Source organism: Parasteatoda tepidariorum, chromosome 10 (genome assembly GCF_043381705.1).
Source record: "Parasteatoda tepidariorum isolate YZ-2023 chromosome 10, CAS_Ptep_4.0, whole genome shotgun sequence".
Lineage (NCBI taxonomy): Eukaryota > Metazoa > Arthropoda > Arachnida > Araneae > Theridiidae > Parasteatoda > Parasteatoda tepidariorum.
The window spans coordinates 62,985,318-63,008,493 of NC_092213.1; the positions used below are offsets into that span (position 1 = coordinate 62,985,318).

Below are 23,176 nucleotides of genomic sequence, written 5' to 3' on the forward strand. Positions count from 1 at the left end.
TTTTTTTTTATCTATTTTTAAATTTTGTGTATATTCTTCTCATTTCTGACTTTTGGTTGTTATTTAAAGTTTCAATGTTATATATTGTTTCAATCAACATGTCATTGTTTGTTTTCATATCGTTGATTCCAGTTGGCAATTTTTGATGTCATCTTCAATACAAAAGTGTTAAAAAGTCTAGCAAAATAATAAAAACATATTTTATTACAGAAAGAGATACACTTTAATATTATATCAAGTGTACCAAAACTGCGTACTTTGTAATTTGGAAACCGTATAATCTCAATTTATATGAGTAACATAAAAAGTAAAAATGAGGATTCAAATAGAAATGTAATATTTTGTGATTATTGAAAAATGTTCGCCATAAAATTGACTTGAATTATGAAAATTGATATTTTTATCTGAATAAGCAAATATTAGCAACTATGTTTTTTACTCTTAAAGTACATGCGTCAAAGATATGTAAATTACTTTCATTTGATCGAAGTAATGTTATTCCTTAGAAATTTTAATTCAAAAAAGTAACTCTAGAAAATAGTTCCTTTTCTCCATTTTTGACCGCTAAAATCGATTTTCGTTGTCAATATTGTAAAAATAGTTTATGACCACTGAAAGTGCCATTTCCAAATGTTGAAATTTGCACTATTTATTAACATTTACGATTAGTTAAAATGAATAATTTTGCTTTATGAATACAATAATCAAACAAATTTATGATATTACATTTTGAAACTTTTATTTGAATAGGCATTATATTTATTAAAATAGTATAAAAATTAAAGCTCCAAACAGTGAAGTTTTTCTATATCATTGTAGGCGTCAGTGTGATTAACAGCGAAGACATAACATCTGGGTGGCGAAGAATTTGAATGTTTTTTCTCCTTCATATTCGCCTCCCAAGCAGCTTTATTTTTAACAGGTAATTTCAGAAGAAGGAATGCGTGATAGTGGTTTATTGGTAATCATTTCTGAAGAGGTTAAACAAATTATTAACCCTGCCGTTTCATCATGGTCAATTATGTTTAATTGAAACATCAAATAGGAACGCAATTATCCATACTGTTACGTTGACTTTGAATGGCGTGCTGTTTTTAATTTAAACTTTAAATACCTGACATGTTTGTTATCAAAAGAATACATTAAATATCTTAACTAAGTGTTTTATAATTATCCGAAAACTTTCGATATTAAAAATGAACATCATTTTCCTCTCTATTTTGAAATTCGTTTTTCACGTAAATTCCGTTAAGTAACCTCTGCGGTACATGAATTCTTTTTAAAATTTAAGTATTTCGTGAATTAGTATTTTGGAAACTCAACAAAGTATTTTCAGTGGTTTAAAAATAATGTGGTCTTTCATAATTATCTGAAAGCTTTAACTATGAAAAATAAGCATCTTACTAGCAATTTCTTTAGCTACTCGACAGCATGCGAATAATAAAATTTAGTTAAAATGAGTGTTTACAATAGTTTATCAATAGTATAACTAAGCGTTAATTTGAAAAATTTCAGATATTAAAAATAATATACGTTTTTTTAATCAACTCGTGAGTGACCTTACAGAGAATTAATTTTTTTTCTTTCTAAAACTGATGTATTTCGTAAATTAATACTTTAAATAATAGTTAATCTTATTGTTCTTTAGCAAATAAATGGTAGAAATAGATTCCTCATAAAATGTAAAAAAACAACAATAAAATACCATACATTTAGAAAAAGGAAACTGAAACACATAACATCCTCATTTATCAGTATGTGCTAATTTAAGTGGAGTTTAATGTAAACTTTTACAGGTGTGAAATATTATTTTACTTTATGCAGATTTAAAAAAATCCGCTAGACTAGTTCACGAGTTGTAGCAAAGTGATTCGTTGAGTTTATAAAAAAAAAATCATAAGTATGTTAATAGTACGTTGCGACCGCACATAAATGTGAGTAACAAATAATTTCCTGACAAGTTCATTTTTTTCTCGGAAAAATACTCTCACTGGGAAAAATAAAAATCAGTGTATTGACGAAACTAAAATTTTTCTCATGATTTTTCTTTAAAAAAAAATTTTAAAAAATCAAGCAACTTCTCTACAAAGACGAATTAAAAACAAGTAAATTGTTTAATAAAAACAAGTAAATCCTGATTTGTTTCTCTTGCTCAGTTAAAGTTTTTCTCTTCTTCGCTTACGATGAATGACCACCTCAATTAACATCGGCGAACAGACGTTTTCCCACATTCATGATTATATGGACAACCGAACACAAATCAGCTTATTCAATTGAATCATGCGAGATTAGGAAATTCTCAAGCTTCTCGGTAACAACCACAGGTTTGAAAATTCGATTGAGTAAGACAAAACCTCTTCTCACTAAAATCGAAGATATCAAGTGAAAACAAAACTTCTAGGTCTTTTAATGCATACAGTATACTGGCTAAAGCAGTCGCCATATTTTACAATCATGAGTCGTAAAAGTCTATATTTAGACTCGCTTAATAGGCCATGGGACAAGTGGATAAAATGTTTACCAATCCGTTTATCAAGTCCGTTTACCAATAAGTTATTTTGGTACACTAGTAAAAAAAGAGCCGCTTTTTTCAGAAACATTAACTTCACCAAAAATTACTTGCGCATTATATTACAATTTGGAGATGGAAAATCATTTCCGGCACTTTAAAACTGAAAGAAAGGATTAACTATCACACTAGATGGCGCTCTTATAAATTGAATTATTAAATAGTGCAAATGAAACGTGCAAAATTATGTTGTGATTATTTTATTTATAATTTCTCTTATATTTAAAAATAATATTTAAATACAAAAATTTTGAAAAAAAAAATTAGTTCTATAGCAGAATATAAAAATAATTTTGTCCATCAATGAGCTAACAGCATCAGTTTTGTTGTACTTAAAATGTCTTTTTACTCTGTTGTTGACTTCGCAATGACAACTTCATCTTGTTTACATTTCCGAAGAAAGAAAAATTGTGCAATTCCTACTACATAGAATTCTAAACAAAAACTACTTATTTGTAAGAAAAGTGGCTAACGTCAGAATGATAAAAGAAAATTGTGTCAGAGGAGTTAAACATTTAGATTTATTCGAATTCAAATCTGGGACATCACAAAAAGTGTTATGCTCAATTAACTGATAAGATAGGAATATCCAAGGCTAAAAAAATGAAAAAGATAAAAACGTTATTTCGAAGGAATCAAACAAAAGGTGTGTCATTCTCTTATGCAAACCTGTAACATTTTTGGTATTTTTCTGGATACTTGTTTATTATGTGAAAAAGAAAGAAATGTATACGCAAAATAAATTTCACAATGCATGACCTTTAATTACAATAGTTTTTTGCTTGAAACTGAGAAAAAAAAGAGGAACATATTTTAACTAAAATTCATGGAGTAGATTTAATTGCAAAAGGAGCGAAATATCACGAAAGTTCTTTTTTTAAATATATTAATTTTCTCAAAAATAACGTCAAAAATAAATATTCTATTCCTTAAAGATAAGTAATTTTGTGCAGCAGTTTTTGAACCCAGAATCATTAATAATTTAGAGGTAATACAAATGAACAAATTATCCAAAATTTTGAACGAGCCTCGGTCAAAAAAATTTAAAGCATCTGATAGTACAACGATGATTTTTTTTCAATCGCTCAGGATATAACTTATTTGGCATTAGGTGGACGAAAACAAACGCCAAAATATATTTATCTCTATCTATGGCAATCAGACACATAGCTGGTTGCTTCAAAATTATTTATATTTTAAATGATTATGGGCATTGCGTTTTACATTCAACATTCCTTGAATACAATACAGCTCTGGATGAAATGCAATTAAATATTTACCTGTTGGCATTGAGTGTAAATTTTACCACACTTGTATGGGATAACACAGTTTTTTTTTTTTTTTTTTTTGGACCAAGCAGATATAAGTGAAAGTTTAGTACTGCCGTGCAATTGAAAAAACAACGTAAGTGCTTCATACCCTCCAACTGCTACGAAATTTCCGTAGTTTCAGAAATCTTCTTTTCAGACGGTAGCAAAATTAATGTCGTAATATTTAAAAAAAATTAATTTTAGCGTAACTTGTCCACTATTACTTATAAAAGTGCAGGCCATATGACTAGATTCTTAAGTTCTGATAAAAGTTTTATGAGAGATCCATTTGCTTTAAAAATTTCTACTTTGGTCCGCTACCACTCGAAAGAATTATTTTCAAAATCCTCATAAGTTGGAGGGTATGGTGCTTCTTCATAGATCACGCAAAAAGTAGCTTAACCACTTTTTTTTCTATTGCTAATGCTATGAAAGCTGAAATAGAATTTCAGAAAACTGATAAAGCAACATTTATATTTGAAAACAAATGTTTTTGCAACATGTAGTTTATCATACAGGAATGTCAAATGTATATAGCTCAATTTTGAATTTTTGGTAGCTTAAATTGATTTTTCTTTTTCACGGCAGTGTAGACCTACATATTTTTAGTGGATGTGACAGTTGTAGCACCTTTAAGGGCAAGTAAAACATCTAAGTGTTCAATACAATGAAAAGTTAAAAAATATTTATTGATGTAAAAAAAAAAAGAATTTGGAACATGGTACGCATTTGTATGAACAGTATTCCTTGTGTATCAGATGGTTCGCTAAAACATTTTTATGTTTGCCAAAAGTTCGCCTGTTTTTCAAGTCAATGTAGATGCATTTCAAATGCAATTTATTGTCACGATTTATGCTACTAATTGCGAAAATTGTTATGGACAAGAAAGGAATGTTCTAATCTAACTTTTGAAATGGATTCAGATATAGTGATGATTCAAGTAATTAGGAGGTTCCTTCATGAAAGAATTCACCGAAATAATTTAAATACGTGATAAATTTGCTTTATATTATAATTTTTTCCTCTTATTTTAATTTCGGATGTCATATGAAAGTCAATTATTTTTATCTAAAAATGAAAAACCTCATATTGTTCGATAATTGTAATAAAATACTATTCTTCTGGTTGTATTGATTAAATAGCACATATTTAAGTACAATATTTACATTAAAGATAATATTTTATCGTTAGCATGTAATGTTTTTTCTTCATTTCATTTCTAATTTTTGAAAAAAATTCATCCTCAGGTTTCTTTTTGAAAATAATTTTTTAACATGATTTTCAATAAATAATTTCAGAGCCAAAACTCTAAAATTATCTTTAAATTGTTAATTTGGGGATATTGTTTTAACCTAGTGCAAAATATTAATGTTCAAATATTTTTTGGTGAACATTTTGTTTTTTTAGTTAACAAGGACTAATTAAACATAGTATTTGCAAAATATTTTAGTTGGCAAACAAAATATTTTTTGAGACGAATTTCGTTGCTAGATTGTTTTAATATGCCTTGCTCGGAAAGTTAGGTTTGCATGATCGCAACTGTGGCAAACTTCCAACACGCCTGTTTCCCCGATAAAAGTAGTGTTTTGGTGTAGCATTATGATACCGTATTACCTATTTGGATAGTACTTCCAGTGACAAATATCGCGAGTCTTTTCACAGAGTTGATAAGTTTATTGGATTAATGTTTTTGCTGTTGAAGGCTCATTGAGTGCAATCATTGCAACTACTCTTATTCATGCTTTGCTGTCGTGAGTCTGAGTGATTGTTTACTCCGCAGAAGGTTTTCTCTTTTGTCTTATTTTCATGTATGAAACAAATTAGCAAAGCATTAGTCTTTCTGCCCATTGATACTCAGTTTCGTCTTATGCGATCTTTTAGCAATTTGCCAACCTCAATTTCTTACGTTATTCTACTTCTTCCAAAAATTCTTTTGAAGCTTCAGCAGTTCTTTCCTCTCGAATCGAAGCTAGTGCTGAATCGTCGTCTCATTCTTCGTTGAATTATTCTTAGAAATCGTTAACCAAAATTTAATTTTCCATTCTTTCAAAGTTTTTTTTTTATTCGCACAAAAGCGGTGCACCTACATATTTTGGCTATCTTTTTTCCGCATTAAGTCACTAAACTTTTCTTAACTCTACACTAGTTATTGAAGTATGAGAACTATATAAAAGTATTTAAGAAAATATGTAAATAGAAAACTTGCTATTTGAAAAAACAATCATGCCCATTAATTAGCATCAAACTGTTATCGATATCATTTAATATCTCATATTCTAAATTTAGTCAATTGGTATTCTGCTTTATTTGGATGAGTTCATAGATTTCTTTTTTAACTGATTTACCGATAAATAAAATTTAAACTTTCCGCTACTTTAACTTACTATCTTCTTTTGATGCTATATTCTGGAAGCGTGTTGACATGAAACTAATGTTGACTTCAGGAATAATTACGTTTTTTTTTACTCAAAATCTCTACACTTTGGTATGCAGTTGCCTACTGAAAACAGACTTGATTACCAAGCCAATTAAAGAGGTTTTTAAATTGAAAAAGTAAATTGTTAATTTTTTTTTCAATTGGCCACTCATGTTTAAAGTTACTTGTTCCTAAAATGACATTCAATATTAATATTTGTCAACTTTATAAAATAAAAACCAAATTTCACTTAATCTAATAATTTTTTTCTTTCTACATAAAAATTACAAATAGTCTTCAAATTTAGTAGTTTTAATTTAAAGTTGGAATATAGTTCAGTTGTTAATTAAATTATTTATAATGACTTAACTTTACTTAATATAAATATTGTTAAATTATTTATAATGACGACATTTTTAAATTAAAATTATATCCATTTTGATGTTATTAGCTTTTTAAAGAAACAATAGATTGAATAATCAATTTTAAGAATTGTCTTGCCATATTGCAGGGCTAATGTAGATAAAAGTTTTAGGAAATATGAATAGAAATTGGCTATAAATTGTTCAAAGTAAGCCTTCGAGTTTTAATAAATAAATAAAAAACTACTAGATTTGTTCAAAATTGTCCATTCTATCCCTCTGCCTTAAAATTTTTTCTCTTTTAGCAAAGATTTTTTCTGGTTTTAGGATACACAACTTATTTTTAGAACAAGATTCGTGATAAACTAAAACTACTATCGAAAACCAGTTTATAACGTATTTCCTTGAACAACAAGATATCGATTCCAACAGAATCATAAATCTATAAATTAGCAAATCGATATCCTCTCCAATTGAGTTATATATCGTGATACATTAACATACAAAATGGTTTTTTTAAAAGGCTTAGAATCAAACGGCCATAAATTATTGATGTTACCAAGCCGAAATTTTAAAGGAAATAAAATCCATTTGTTAATAGCACATTATTATCCTTTTTTTTTACAAAATGAAAAGGCATACAATATTTATCTACAAGTCATAACTTTGGGCGTCATAAATATTCGCACATAAATAATGGTAGAATATAAGGTAATAGCGGGTTGTCAAAAGTTCGAAAGAATGTAAGTTTAATATATGACCTTTGGTAGCTTATTCCGAAGCTTTTTTGAGTAGATTTTAGTCTCAAAATCAAGATTGATAGATATAGCTTGTCAAATATATTGTTTGGAAGGATTCTAATCAGAAAACAATCAAACACGATTTTTGATTCATTTTTGAAAGCCAACAGTTTACTCTGTTATCAATGCAAACAATTTTTGACAATACATAGAGTTAAATTTACCCTTTCTGAATTCTTACAATTCAATAAATTATTGTTTAAGATTTGGAAAGTTTGCCTTCCTAAACTGTCTTTTGTTCATAACTTTCATGTCTCTTTCATTTTCTTCGATGACATTATTTTTAGATATATAAGTTACTGTGAAAGACCGAAATAACTCTATGTCGAAATTTTTTCGGAGAAAGTGTCGATATTGTCGCTGTGAATATTAGGAAATATTTTATGAAATTTTAATTGAGATAAGGTAACTTATCCCAAAGCTTTTTCGATATAGTTTAGTCTCAAAATAAGGATCAATCGATATAGCTTGCATATAAATTGCTTGGAAAGGTTCTAATCAAAGAACTATCAAACACGATTTTTGATTCATTTTTTAAGGCGGCACAGTACTTAATTTTCGACCACAATTTCGATATTTTTTTTATTGCATTTTTTGAAAGATTGAACATTTTTAAGTATGTGTACAAAATTTCAGAGCGATACTTTGATTTTAAAAGAAGTTATGACATTTTTTAATAGTTGTTGTCACTTCACAGCTGTCAAAGGGGGCGTGGCTCAATGTAAACAAACATTCAATGCATGCGTTTTTAGCAACAAAAATATGCCATAAATTAATTTTGATTTTAGTAGATAAAAGCTGTAAGCTAAAGCAAGTTACCAAGAGATATTTTTCATATGCTGTGTACACATCTCTAATTTACACTAATTTCAATGTAAACGATTCTTAACAATATATCATGTTGATAACCATTCTGAATTCCTCACAATTCAATTTTTTTTTTATTTAGAATTATTTTTTAGATTTAGAAAGTTTACCTTTTTTAAACTGTCTTTGGTTCATACTCTTCATGGCTTATTCATTATTTCCAGATTATAAAAACTCTTACTTCAAATATTTCCTCAGAAAAAGTTCCTTATTAGATATTTAATACCCTACTAGATATTTACTTCTCTAATAAGAACGGGAACTATTTCTAACATTCAGACCATTCAGTTAATTAATGATAACGTATCACATCTCAGACAGAATAGCCAAGGTATTCAAAGAAACTAAATGTACAGGTGGAAAACGAAGAATAATTCTAAATAACTTTTGATCTAGAGATTAGATTTTCACTTACTAAGACTCAATCTTAATGGTTCAAGGGGATGACTTCAAATATACTAATTAATTAACACGGACGATGTTTTAAGTTACGAAAACAGACACAAAATCGTGCTTTCTCTGAATAAACGTACCTTTTTTTCGACGAATTTGGATTTCGGGCCATCAAAATAAAAGAAGTATCCACAATCTGAAAAGCGGTCCAAATTTTCGGCCTCTTATATTTTGCATATTTCGCCATATTTATATTAAACTCAGTGGCACGACAGCCCATTGAGGGTCAAGGCCTATTGTGCCCATCCCAATTTTTTGACCATGGGCTCTGGGTCAGGGCTCAGATGCAAATGTTCCGGTGGTCAACAGAACGCGAAAACTCCCAGTGTTAAATCCTCAAGGATGCTTAGTACTCATTTTATCGACCCACTGAAGGGATGAATAGTTGAATAACCCTTACCCGACCCGAGGATAGAACCCGGGACCTGTGGCCTGGGAGCGCAAAACCACCGGGAATCATTTTGCCATATTTTGGGAATTTTTCAAGTCAATAGAAAATCTTGCACACATTTATAAAATTTGTTTACTTTAAGATGGAATTTAGAGATGCATATAAAAATATTTTTTATTGTTTTATTTAATAATAATTGAAAAAATTTGAATTGCAAGGCATACAAATTTTTACAGTCATTTAAAAAAATTTTAATTTTATAATGCAAAATACAAAATGTGAGTGAAATCAGTCAATTAGTTCCCGAGTAATCGAATTTTAAATAAACAACATCTTGAAAATTCGATTTCTCGGGAGGTATTCGACCGATTTTGTTCTTTTTTTCGTATTTTGCCTCGTAAAATTGCATTCTCTAAACAATTCACAGTACCTTACAATTCAAAATATTTTGAACTATCACTAAATAAAACAATAAATTGTTAAAATTTTTATTTTTCGCATGGAATTATGTTAAACGAATTTTATTATTGTGTGCAAAAATGTTTCGATTCACTTAGAAAATTTCCAAGATATGTAAAATTAACATAAAGAGGGCCGAACTTTGAACCTCTCTCCTGATCAAACTATTGGAACTATATTTTCTAGATCTCGACTTTCCCTATATTTTGAGGGTCAAAAATCTAAATATGTCAAAAAAGGCATGTTTATTCAGAGAAAGTCTGTTTTTGGAACTTAAAATATCGTCTTCACTAATTAATTAGAATATTTGAGGTCGCCCATGAGGTCAAACCATTAAGATTGAAACCTAGTACACGAAATTCAGATCATTAAATCTAAAATTATTTCGAGTGGTTCTTTCTTTTTGCGTACTGTTCAGTAAGTTAAAAATAAAGTTCAATTACATTATGAAATTCGAATAGATTCGAAAGCGCAAATAGTGCAGTTTATTAGTTATTATTGAATTATTTATTTTATACAATTAAAATGACTGCGGAATTCCCTCAGCTTAATAAATCAAAATTTAAATTAGTGCTTTTTTTAGATTACGGCATTATTTTTGCTGAATTGTGTTATATTGTTAACTTCTTTTTGATGCCTACCTGGTTGGGTTATTAAAGGCGGAATCATTTATGACAAAATCGTTATTTATTCTAATATCCCAGTCAAATTTGATCGAATAAAAACCCTGCTTCGAATTTATTCCCAAAACGCTGGAAATCATTTTATTTCACTTTTAAGGCACCCCAAACGAGAATAATAAAAGTTTGCGACGGTTTCTGAAGTGAGCTAAACTTTTGAGAGCCACATTTCTTTAGTTACAAAAATTAAAAAGCATCTAAATCAGCTTTCAAGGCGCAAATAATTGGAATAATTTTATTATTATAAAAACCTCTAAACCAAAATTAATATTTAAAATATCATTCGAGGCTGAATTTATTGATTTTTATTAGTATGTTGTTTGTTGAATTTTGGATATGAGGTACTTTTTTATGTGGCAAAAACTAAAAAAGTGCTGAGAATGTAAAAAAAAATTGGCTCTTCAAAATTTAACTTACGTCAGAAACCGTCACAAACTCATATCTTGTTTGGGATGACCAAAGTGAAATAAAATCATTTCCCAATTCCTGAGAATTAGTTCGAACCAAAAGTTTGATTTGACTGTGCGATAAATATTTAGCTATAAACTTTAAGATGCTCATGCGAAGAAAGTAAGAATTTTAAAATGGTAAATGTAGAAAATTGTGGGCATTTATGTAAAAAAAAATTATATGCGTATTAGTTGATTATTAACGTATGAAAAAAAATTTAAAACAGTAAAAAAATTTTTTAAGTGTGTCTAAAATTATGAAAGTGGAATTTATTTATCAATTGAAGGTATAAATACCAGCCCTTCTAATAACGAAACGGAACCTCTATAAAAATAATTTTATTAAAGAAACATTATCAAAAGTATCTATACATATTACAAAATACAATATTTTTTCTGATAACACTACACGTGAAAAATTACAAAAAAAGCAAATATATATTATTTAAAATACATTAAGTATTAGTTCATTATATAGAAAAATTTACTGATTAATACATATTTGAGATCCTTGTATGTAGCTTTATGCTTTTCATAGATATTTACAAAACATTTAATGATTAATCGATTTTAATCGCATCTAGTTTAAAATATGTGTGGATTCATTTTATTTATATAATGGTTGCTTATATATGGGTGTCTTCGATAACAAAAGTCAATGAACAATCTAAATAAACCTGTTCTTTAGCAACATATTAAAACACCAAGATTGCAACAGCTATGACACGAACAGTTTAAATTAGTGTTAGGAATTTATTGATTTTGTCAACTGAAATCATTTAGGCAAGAAATAAAGGCAAAGCATAATCTTTGACCAATGTTAAATTTGTGCCATATATGAGTAAAACTAGACCCCATGAAGAACTTAACAAATTTTGTGCAATTTTTCATGGCATCATTTCATTTTTCAATGAATTTTTTCAGCAGGATGTGTTTAGTTTTTTTCATTATCTTTATTTCCTATAGTGTAACGTATTCAAAGCTTTTGAACATGTTTGAATTGAATTCAAATTCACTAAAATGTCACTTAAAACTTTCGACCACTCACCTCTTTAATTATTAAAAGAATCATTAATATAAAATTATCACATATGTAAGAAAAAATAGCAAGAACAGTAATATTTATTCCAATTTTCGTTATGAAAAATAAAACATACAGCATTTCAAAAACATATATTATACATTAAAATGTATTACAATTAGGTTAGTTAATCAACTATGTAATGCCCTTTTTGTATAAATTTATAAAAACAGAGTACCTATATCATTCTGACAATACTTAAAAATGGAATTATGACGATCTAAAAATAATTGTTTCCAAGCGATCTGTCATATCGATATTTCAAACCACAAAAGCGGACATATTTTCTGTTATGCTGATTCGCTGTTTTATTTAGCATCCAACAAATTATTATAAGGCTTAAAACAGATGATTTTGCAGACCAATCGTCTTGTAAGAAGGTTGGTGATTGTTTAAGAAACAAGTAACATAGACTCCTAGCCTGATTGACTTTGCCGTCATTTAGAAAAATAGGGAAATCTACAGCATATTCATCAATAAGATGTGATTGAAATGCAACATCATCCAGAATTATAAAGTAAACATGTTGGCTCATGTTATTGCTCGTCTCAATGATGGGACCAATCCACATCCTCAAAACAACACAGATCCCCCGATATTGAAGGATGTTCTCATGATTTTTCTGTTGTCCGATCAGCTTATTAACCCCTTCTTTCTCGCTCCTGTGAAATTTCCGGGCTGGAGTGTTCAGCAGTAACGCGCCAATAAGAGTAAAACTAATGAATTTCTTTTGCCCGGAAAACATTTTATTTCTCATTTTACACACCAGGTGGAAGCACCAGGATATACGTGTATTTGATAGACGATAAAAAAAATTGGCACTTTTATGACCGTTTTCATGAAAATTAACCGATTGTTAAGGGGTTAAGAAAATTGTGCCGAATCTCAATAAAAAGAATCTTGTTTGAATCTAACGATACTTGAAATTGCATGTTACGAGACGAAAAACATACAAAAGATCTTTCTGTTATTTGCTATAACTGTAAGCGGCTTGCTTTTTCTGAACACTAAAAAATTTTTTTTTCGTTATTTAATAGATAGATGGTGGTTAAAAACAGACCGTTAAATTCCAATAGGCTTATTAAAATTTTATTTGTTTTTTCCACAACAAAAATTTATAAAAGTCTAGAATGTACTTCAACGAGTTCATATGTAGTCACTTTTTAGGCATATATTTACACAATATTAATTATGAACAAATAACAACATTCCTTCTTGTTCACTATACGTAATAAAGCACATAAAACAAAAGCATAAATTCTACAAAAACTCATAGTACTAACATAAACATATATTCATTTTTAAAAAGTATCACAAGTATTAGCTAATATAAGCGTATTCTGTTTTTAAATCAGTTGCAAACATTTCATTTTCAGTCAGACCAGTTTCGAAGAATAATTATTTCCTCTCCATGTCTCTATACCTGAAATAATAACTGTAAATTTTTTTTCGAATATTTTTGACACACTTAATAGTATATAATAACTAAAAGCAAATTAAACATTATAAAAATAGAAAGTGAAATATTTAAAATATTTGAAATTATATATTAGAAATATTTGAATATTGAACTAGATGCACTTTTAAAAAAATCGAAATTCCTTCACTTTCAAACTCATACAAGTCATTAATATCTTATTTTAAAACTAATACATTTTCAGAATATTTTTACTGCAAAATTGAGGCCGCCAGTAATCAAACAAGATAAGAAAAACAATTTCATCCATTAATTATAAGGTTATGATGCATCTCAAAATGTACAGAGATGGAGTTGCCTCACTATTCAAATAAGGCGTATTAAGATTCAATTTTAATGATTCGAAGACCTAACCTTAAATATGCTAATTAGTGCATACGGTATTTTAGGTTGCGAGATCAGACACAAACATGCCTTTTTTTGGACGGATTCGGATTCCCGACTCTCAAAATACGGGCAGGGTGGGGTAGCCGCAATCTGGTAAATATGGTCCTATTAGTTTGGTCAGGAAAGCGATCTGAAATTTAGGCCTGTCAATGTTAATTTCACTTTCTAAGTATTTTGCCATACACTAAAAAAACGAAAAGTGTTTACTCAAGATGTAAAAAATTATATTTTACAATTATTTAATTTACTAATAGTTTGAGTTTGCCGGCCAGGTGGACAAGTCATTAGCGTGCCTGACTGCGAAGTCAAATGTTGTGGGTTCGAATCCCGCTTAAAACATGGATGTTCCTCCCTGTATGATGTCCTCTATTGTGTGAATGTTTCCCACTCCATGAACTGTTATCTGTGGCAGTGTGGCGTAAGTAATGTTGCTCGCCTCCGTGACTTAGGTTCACAGGTGCCCATCGGGTAACGTTAAAGAGCTACACTTCCGGAATCTTCCGAGGCAAAGAACAACAGTTCAGTGCCTGCCGTTAAAAAATATAGTTTGAGTTTCCGAATCCAAAATTGTCTAGAAAAAAAAGCATGTTACTTTAGAGAATGTACGTTTTGTGATTTCGAAGCTTGAAACATCGTGTACATCAATTAAACATGTTTAGGCCCCTGAACAATTAAGTTTCAGTTCTAGTACACGAAAATCCAATCATTAGTTGAATAGTCATTAAGCAGCTCTCTTTTTAATGTTGCATTCTCTACCTTACCACATTTTAAAGATTATAATGTAAGTGTAACACTTTTTGAAAAGTATATGAATAACGATTTAACTAGGTATAAGTAAAATTTTTATTTCTAAGCCAAACATAGGTCATAAAACAGTTTATTTCGCAATTCTTAAAATCCTAAATACAAATTCTAATTATAAAAGTTTATTTCTCTGATTATAAAGTTGAACTTGAAGATCAAACATCGACAATCGATTTCCGTATCTTCAAACGTAAGTTACATGTGTGGCTTACGAATTAGCAACAACGATTTTTTACTATAGTCACAATCTTCTAACAACGTAAATGAAATTCAACATAGAAAATGAATGCAAAAAATCAAACAAAAGACAGCTACCCAAATACAGACGTAAATAAAACAACTGTCAGGATTATTTATGTATTAAAGTTAAATCATTTTGGCAACATCAAGTAAAATTACCAATAACCTGAAATAAAAGGCTCCGTTATAGAGACAGTAAAAACTACATGTTGTGATAACCTAATTCTAGCTTTTACCAATTACAGAATGTACAAACATAAGATATAATAAACTGTCACAATATTTTATTAATAAATTGACAGCATGAAAGATACCACGAGGGAATCAAATCACTAATATCATGCTAAAAACTTACCAGTTCGCTGTGTACTTCAACTCTAGTAAGTTTTGCAATTATTTAGCTCATATCTTTAAAACCACAAATGAAATGTAATTATCTATACATAATAATAAACGCGGCTGTGTGTGTGTCTGTAATCACAATATATCGCCCCAGAAGCCTCGCCCAGGCACGAGAAACTCGGCACATAATTGTGTTTTGACATAATGAAGAAGTATTGTTTTTCTTTTTCAAAATGTTGGATTAGTTTTTTAGTTATCAGTCATTTTGTAAGAAAATCTATGCTTTTTCGTCTTCAAAGAGCCATATTCAAAAAACTATTCGCGATCGCAACGAACTATAGGGGGCGTTGTTGTATGAGACGCTTACCTGCGATTTCTATATGAACCGTCATTCAGTTACTCTGGAGACGTCGTTAATGTAGCGTGTAGCATTGCAACGTTCCTTCTTTAATGTGGCTTATTAAATTTAAAAAAGAAAAATGTTTAATATCCTTTCTTATGCAAACGAAAACAAATGGTATCTCTTTTTATTAGAGAAGGAATATCCAAAACACATCGGAAAAATATTTGTACATTAACAGAAAAAAATATGTATATTCTTATAAGAGTTAAAACCTAATGCCCGAGAAATAGTATTACTAAATTTAATGATATAACATGAAAGGCCCATTTAAACTTTACATTCTATAGTTTTAAGAATCATATTAGTTCAAAAATTAAAATGAACAAAAAGTATACATAAGCCTCATAATTTTATGAAATTTAATTTTGTAAACAACGTTTTTTGACAACAATTTTTATCAAAAAATTTCAAGTTTCAATAAAAATCATTATTTAGAAACTAAGAAACGTAAAATAAAGAATGCTGACGAAACAAAAACAAAAAAAAAATTCTTTTTTGTCGCCATTTTTAGTGCTACGAATATTCGTCTTTGGGATTTGCCAAAAACAAAACAAGATGCAATTTTATTTTTTCAGGAGGGAAATATTTTACCGAAAAAACGAAAATGTACCAATTCCCACAACATAAAACTTTATCTTGGTAAACGTACGTTTTGGAAATGTTATTTCATTTGGAATCTTATTCATCAGAGTTCATATGGCGATATGATTGTTTTGAATCTATGCTAAACTCTATATCGGCTCATTTTCCACCGAAATCCAATTAACTATTTTGATTTTAAATAAAGTGTTTTATTTTATGAACTGTCGCAAAAATTTTAAGTGTAGATTGGCGGCACTTAAAAACCGCCAAATCTGTAGCGGCGGTGGCGTTAATACGTCGTAAGTACCGAATTTTTATTCCATACTTTTCTGAATCATATTATTTCAAACATTGGAATATACAAGAAGTATACATAAACACATAATGTTATACCATTTAATTTTTCAAAAGTATTTTGAGAACAATTTTTATCAAAAAATTATAAACTAAAAAACGGAAAATAAAGAATTCTTAGGATAAAAAAAACGATTTTAAGAATTATTAACATTGAAATAAAAACTTTCATATTGTTTCTTTTTTTATTATTCTTATAGTTCTTAATCAGACGTAAAAAACCATTCTGTAGAGAACCATCATCAAATGAAAAAAAAATATTTACAAGCAAATTTTTTATTGTAAAAATCATTGCACTTACCTGATTTATGATTCCCGGAGAATTCCAAAATGATAAGTTCCTTGTTTGAAAACTTTATTCTCAAATAATAGATACATAGTTTATACCTTCATTACTTTTAGATAACATACTACACAGCAAAATTTTATAATTGATATGAATTTGAATATGTAGCTAAAAACAGAATAGCTGAATTCTAGTTGAACTTATTCTTTCAAAATTAAAAAAAACTTACCAAGAAAACGATTTAAATTAATTAAGAATCAGCACAAATGGCACTATTTCAAGTAACTTGGATAATTTTTTATTGTTGTTTTCCGAATTATATGGATACAGAAATATATACTATTCTATAACGAAGAAGAATATGCTATAACTATTACAATTCTGTATGTTCTGAATTCATATTTATTCACTGGAATGACGAAAGCAATGTTGACTTCACTTTAATTCGTAATGAATTGAAGACAGAAGAAATGCATTTTACCTTAATACACACATCTGTAACAGTATCCGAAATCGGAAGTCATCAGTTGCAAGTTTGTTGATAATAGAAATTAAAAATTATTGAGGAATTTTTCTTCAAATGTTTGGCGTGTTCTGTTCCTGAAAGATTTACTAATATTCTGGAGATTTTTTTCAAGTTCTTCGGCCTTTTCCTTAGGGAAATTTTGTTTCTTATTTGCTGCTAAAAAATGGCGTCTGATTCAGTCAATGACTTTGATGGAACTAAATGAAAACGTGATAAATTAATGTCCGATATTTACAGGCTCCCGCTAGACGGCGTACTCGAGCGTTGCGATCGCGAATAAAAAAATGCATATACTTTTCTCCACTCTTATAAATGTATGCTAATGCGAACCTTACAATTGAAATTATAATTTTCGACAACTTAAACCAATAATATACGAAGGAATTAATAATTTAATTGTAAGGTTCGCATTAGTTTACATTTATCAAAGTGGAGAAAAGTTTAACTTTTGTCTGCAGCAGAACTGGACATGAAAGCAAAATTCCAAGGCAGGAACACTTTATTTGTGAAAACCTTTATTTGTGAAAAACTTTATTTGAGAATTTTATTATAAAACTTTATAAAACTTTATTTGTGAAAACCTTTAGCGTGGCGGACAGCTGGCCGCCTTAGGCGGCTAGTTATGGAATAAAATGAAAATCCAATAGTCATATTCCTCAAACATCACAATTTAATCAAATCTAGACAGTTTCATATCTCAAAATAGGAAACACATTTCTCAGCATTATAGGAAAATTATTTGAAAAAACCAGAATTAAGCCATATTTGCCCTTTTTTTCTAAGGAACAATATGATATAAGATCAAAATTAGACAGCACCAAAGCATTTAGAGCAGCAGGCAGAGTCATGTATTTATAAGATATTAAATTAAGATATAAGAGCTCGCTTTTAAAATTTCAAGTGTTGTTGCATTCTGCTAGAAACATGTATCAAAATAATCAATAAAGTGTTCCTTTATTTTCGTTTTCCATTCTGTTTTGTGAAATGTTAATTAACATCGTGCAAATAATTTACGATGATGTACCGTGTAAACGGAATGAAAAGATTATCTCTCCCGAAATATGAGAAATTTCTTCTGTTTACATGCGATATCCGCTATCTCTGTCACGCGATCTAGCTTCTCCTCACGACCACGGTTACGGTTGTCACTCTCCGATTATGCTTAAAACAAGAAAGCGGCATCGGACACCGGAGTTGAGGGGGAGGACTTGCGAAAGTTCTCTTAATTACTACCTTTGTTTCTTGTTTTGTTTCTGGCTTTTCGACCTTTACTTTTCTTTGATCAGTAAGATTGCCGCAACCGTTGAGACATGAATGAAAACTCAAGTGATAGATGCCAAAATTTCATAATTAACAGAGTTTTTTTTTTTTAAGTGAATATGAAACTACGTGGATACGAAACTTAAGTGAATATGAAACAATTTGGTAACTCTTTTCTTGTTAATGATGTTGTATCAGGTGTAAGAAAAAGAGATGCCTAAGCGTATCGATATTTTAAATAAAATAATACACACTTAAATTTTAATTTCTAAAAAATTATTGGTTTAACTAATTTGTTTTCACATGGCAGATCAGCTGTAGACAAAATCCTTGACCCCATGAGTATTGAGACATGAATTAAAACTTTACTATTGATTGATCCAGAAATTTCAGAACTAAATAGCTAAAGTAGAATCATTCTTTTGGGAAACATTTTTATGAAATTGCAATTGATATCGTTTTCTTCTTATTGATGTTGTATTAAGTAAAATAAAAATGTGAAAACTTAATAAATATTTTTTAATGAAATGTCCTATATTTCAAATGAAATTCCCAGACAGGAATTCATTAACTTAATTGCTTTGTTTTCACAATAAATTTTTAGAACCCTAAAAGAACATTTACAAACAAATCTCTAATTTGATGCAGGCATTTTTGATGAATTTTTCCCCATTAGCCGAATTAAAAATGATTGACTATATGTCATTGAAATTTAAGAATCCTAAAATACTGTTATGTGATAATAATTCAAAGTTAAGTCTCAGCAAAACATTTTTAATGTTTTTGCAGCAAAATATTTTCACATAATGTGATTGAGCATATAAAAGTTGTATTACATTTACTAATATCTGAAGTGAGGATTTTTCCATTATTTAATGATGCGTTTTTGAAAACCACATTTTACTTATTTTAAGAGCAAAGAGATGGTCAGTTATTAAAAAAACTAATAAATAATATTAGGCATCAATATATAGATAATGCTGGATTGGATACATGTCTATAAAACGCTTTTGTTACAATAACTAAATGTCCATGTAACTAGCTTTAAATATCTGGACATATTCAAGGTGAGATATATTGTTCCACTCGGTGAGAGGACGAAATCTCAGCTAATAAAGTTCTTGTTGAACAAACAAGTGCATAAAATACGTTTTGCAAGAGGAAAGGATAGTTGAAATTTTACAAAATATGACTTCAAAAATATTTAAAAACAATTAAAAAAAAGTTTAAAAAATTGCTCAATTAAACGATAAAAAAAGCTGAAAATTCTAAAGAAGTAACTGACATCGACAAATGTCATTAACTAAAAAATACCCGCAGCAGAAGAGTTGTAGAAGTTATAACTTCACAATTACGTTACCAATGTTATGGTGGTGACAATTTAAGGCTCCTCTATTGTAAAAGATGAACTGTCCGCCATTTTGAAGCAAACAAGTTCGTCAGTTACGTATTGTTAACGGAAGAGTTAGAAGCCTATTTGGATACTTAAAATTATTAATATGGGAAGAATTGGAGTCCTATTTAGATATTTAAAATTATTATGGGAGCAGTTAGAAGCCTATTTCGATACTTAAAATTATTAATGTAGGAAGAGTTACAATCTTATTTCGATACTTGAAATTTTTATATGGGAAGAGTTAGAAGCCTATTTCGATACTTAAAATTATTAATATAGGAAGAGTTAGAAGTCTATTTCGATACTTAAAATTATTAATATGGGTGGTGAATTGTGTAAATAAACTGTTAAAAAAAAGAAGCTTTTGAATGTTTAGATTTCCATCAGATCTTGAAAGAAAGAAGGAATGGGTAATAAATTGCAAAAGATGTGACTGACAGCCTGTAAGGGGAGCTCACTTATGTGAGGTAAATACTCATTTATTCACAATTTATTCAACTTATTTATATTTTATTGAATATCTTATAATTTATTTACTTATGTATGCAGTACATAAATAATTTTAAGTTGTTAGAATTTGTTTCTAAATTCTAATTTTTATCAATTCAAAGAAATAAATAAATAAAAAATAAGCGAGTAATTTTTAAGGGTTACTTGAATTATTCAGTTCCAACTATGCATCAAATATAAGAATTTTAATTAAAACAGCATATATTAAGTAGATATTTATTTAAAGTATCACTTTTAATGAACATTTAATAATTTATTTATAATTTTTAGTGTTTTTGTTGATTAAAACCAGTACATAGAGATAAGAGATGGGCTTAATAAGTATGTATTATGTTAGTCCATGTGTATTAAACACAGAAGTAAAAAGTGCAGTACCAAAAGATGAAGTTTCTAGAGAGAAAGAAAAGGTTGTAGAAGAAAAGGAATATCAAATCATCCAAGAAAAAGTTGAGATGAAAAAGATGATTGCCAAGTCAATCGAGTCAGTCTTGTGGTAGAAATTCTAGAAGAAGAAATAGCACACCCAAAGAGCCAGAAAGAAGCATCATATGCAGATATTTTTTCGTCGGTAAATTGTGAAATAATTTTGGTTGAAAATAAAAAAGTTTGCGAGAGAGAAGAAGGAAATGTAAGGATTTCGGAAGTAAAATCTACTAAAGATCATGTTAGTATTGAATCATCAGTTATGGAAGAAAAGATGAAGATTGATTCCAATAAAGGTAGCAAAAGTTTGCCAGAGATTGTCGGTGACAAAATGGGGACTAAGGCATTAGTTACAGAGAAAAGATTTTTGACTAAAATAGTATCAAATAGTGCTAAAGATAAAATTGAAACCAAAGTGGTTAATTTGCAGTGTAGGAATGAACAATTTTGTTCAGAAAGAAAACTCCAGCAAATGCTTAACAAGTAAAAATCTTTCATAAGAACTTTGTTAAGAATGGAATTGACCAGAAAATGAGCCAATGGCGAAAAATCAATGCCAAAAGGAAAAGAAAAAAGCACTTTGGTAGAATTGGTGTTATGCAAAGAGTAAAACTTAAAAGAGTCGCCAAATATTATTCATGATAAATTTATCCATATGCGATTGAAACTAAATCGCAAAAGATTTCAAGAAAAATTAAAGCTGTTACGAATAAAGGTTAAGATGAGTGCCAATTATAATTTTCATCGTCGAATCAACGAGAACGAGTATAACTGCAAAAGATATGGGGAAAATTACAGTGCTAACAAAGCAAGATTGAAAGAAAAGTTCAGTCATTGGCGCAAGAAATGGAAATCCAGTGTACTTGGCACAGTTGGTAAAATTTTTCAAAAAATTAATCAGTGTAACTGGCTTTCAGGAATCATAGTTGAAGTTCTCTCTGGTGCAGATGGACATTCAAGGGTCGCCAAAGTAAGAACAGCTGAAGGAGAGAAATTGAGACCATTTCAGAAATTATATTCCCTGGAAATTAGTAGTTCTGAAAGGCTACCATTATTCGTTGTTCAGAAAAGAGAAGAAATATCTAGACCTCTGCAACCTGAAGCTGTAAATGACCCCGATTCTAGTGAAGATGATGAATTTCCCACCAAATTAGTAACAAATTGCGTCACTAGAATTGGTCGACGTGTTAAAATTCCCAATAGACTAAACTTATAAAATGTTGCAATCACCTGAATTGCAAGGTGGGAGGTTGTTGAAGTATCAACAGCCTACAACTCAACTCTACAATAGTGGTATATTTTGATTAGTAATTCGAATTTTCATTAGGCTTCCAAAATTATTGTAAATATCGTAATTAAAGCGTTTTCCTTTTATAAAATTCCATAGTATTTATTTCGAATCGTTTTAAGTCAGAAATCTATAGAATTTTAAAAGAGCCCGATATCATCAATACTTTTAAAATTAAACGAAAGATCTGGATGCAAAACGGATGAAAAAGATCCAACAAAGAATTTATGTCAAAATTTTTCACTAGTCGAAAGAGAGGAAAGTCTAAAATTACGATCGATTTTTTTAAATCCGATTTCAAAGTGATTGGAATAAAAGACAGCAGTGCAGGTAAAAAAAAAAGTTGTCCCGGAGAAATTTTTAGCAGAAAGCCTTGACCCACTTTGGGCTGTTGTGCCAAATATGATGATGATAAATTTCAAAATTAAATCCACGAGCCCCATTTTTTGTGGTACCAACAACCAAACTTCTGCTTAATAAAGGTAGCCAATAAAAATATCTTAAGTTGCGCTGAATGTAGATTTTAATAACGCAATCGGTTATACTCAGTAATTTAAGCAAACTGTTCAAAGGATGCTAGAAACTAAGCTAGACGGAAAAAGTAGGAAATATCAATACAATCATCGTGGAATAGCGAAACTAGTTTTTATATGAATTTTTAGTTTATTAGCTGCTTATGAAATATTGACACAAAAGCCATTCATATTTATCTCATCAAGGACAATAAAAAGAAACAGTTTAAGAGCTTTAAAGCAAATCTCTATTTTAATATTTTATCTTGTCATAAAAATTTAAGTATACTTTAAAATCAGAAAGATTACTAGAAGGTTTTAAAACTTAATTTGACTTAATTATTACTTAAATTATTAAACATTTAAAAATTCAGTAGTTTAGCGATATTTTTCTGCCTGGAAGAAAATAATTTAAATCAATGAAATTTTCACAATTGTTGCATATTTTTTAAAATGCAAACAATGTAGGGTTGGTGTAACTTTACGAGTATTAAAAACTTTAGATTAAAAACGCTTTTTTTTCCATAATTGCAATGGTGGGTGCTGGCT

At 29.2% G+C, this 23,176-nt stretch overlaps 1 protein-coding gene across 2 annotated transcripts in view; it reads right to left on the bottom strand.

Moving 5' to 3' along the window:
- Window positions 1-11,080: 11,080 nt before the first annotated feature.
- The window catches only part of LOC139426762 (achaete-scute homolog 5-like), a 30,505-nt gene continuing 18,409 nt past the window's right edge, over window positions 11,081-23,176 (bottom strand). The window contains exon 4 of one of the 2 annotated variants that reach the window (XM_071186654.1): window positions 11,081-13,260. The gene's annotated coding sequence lies outside the window, so the exon portion shown is untranslated. The remainder of the gene's footprint in view (window positions 13,261-23,176) is intronic. The other variant, XM_071186653.1, reaches the window with a different exon arrangement.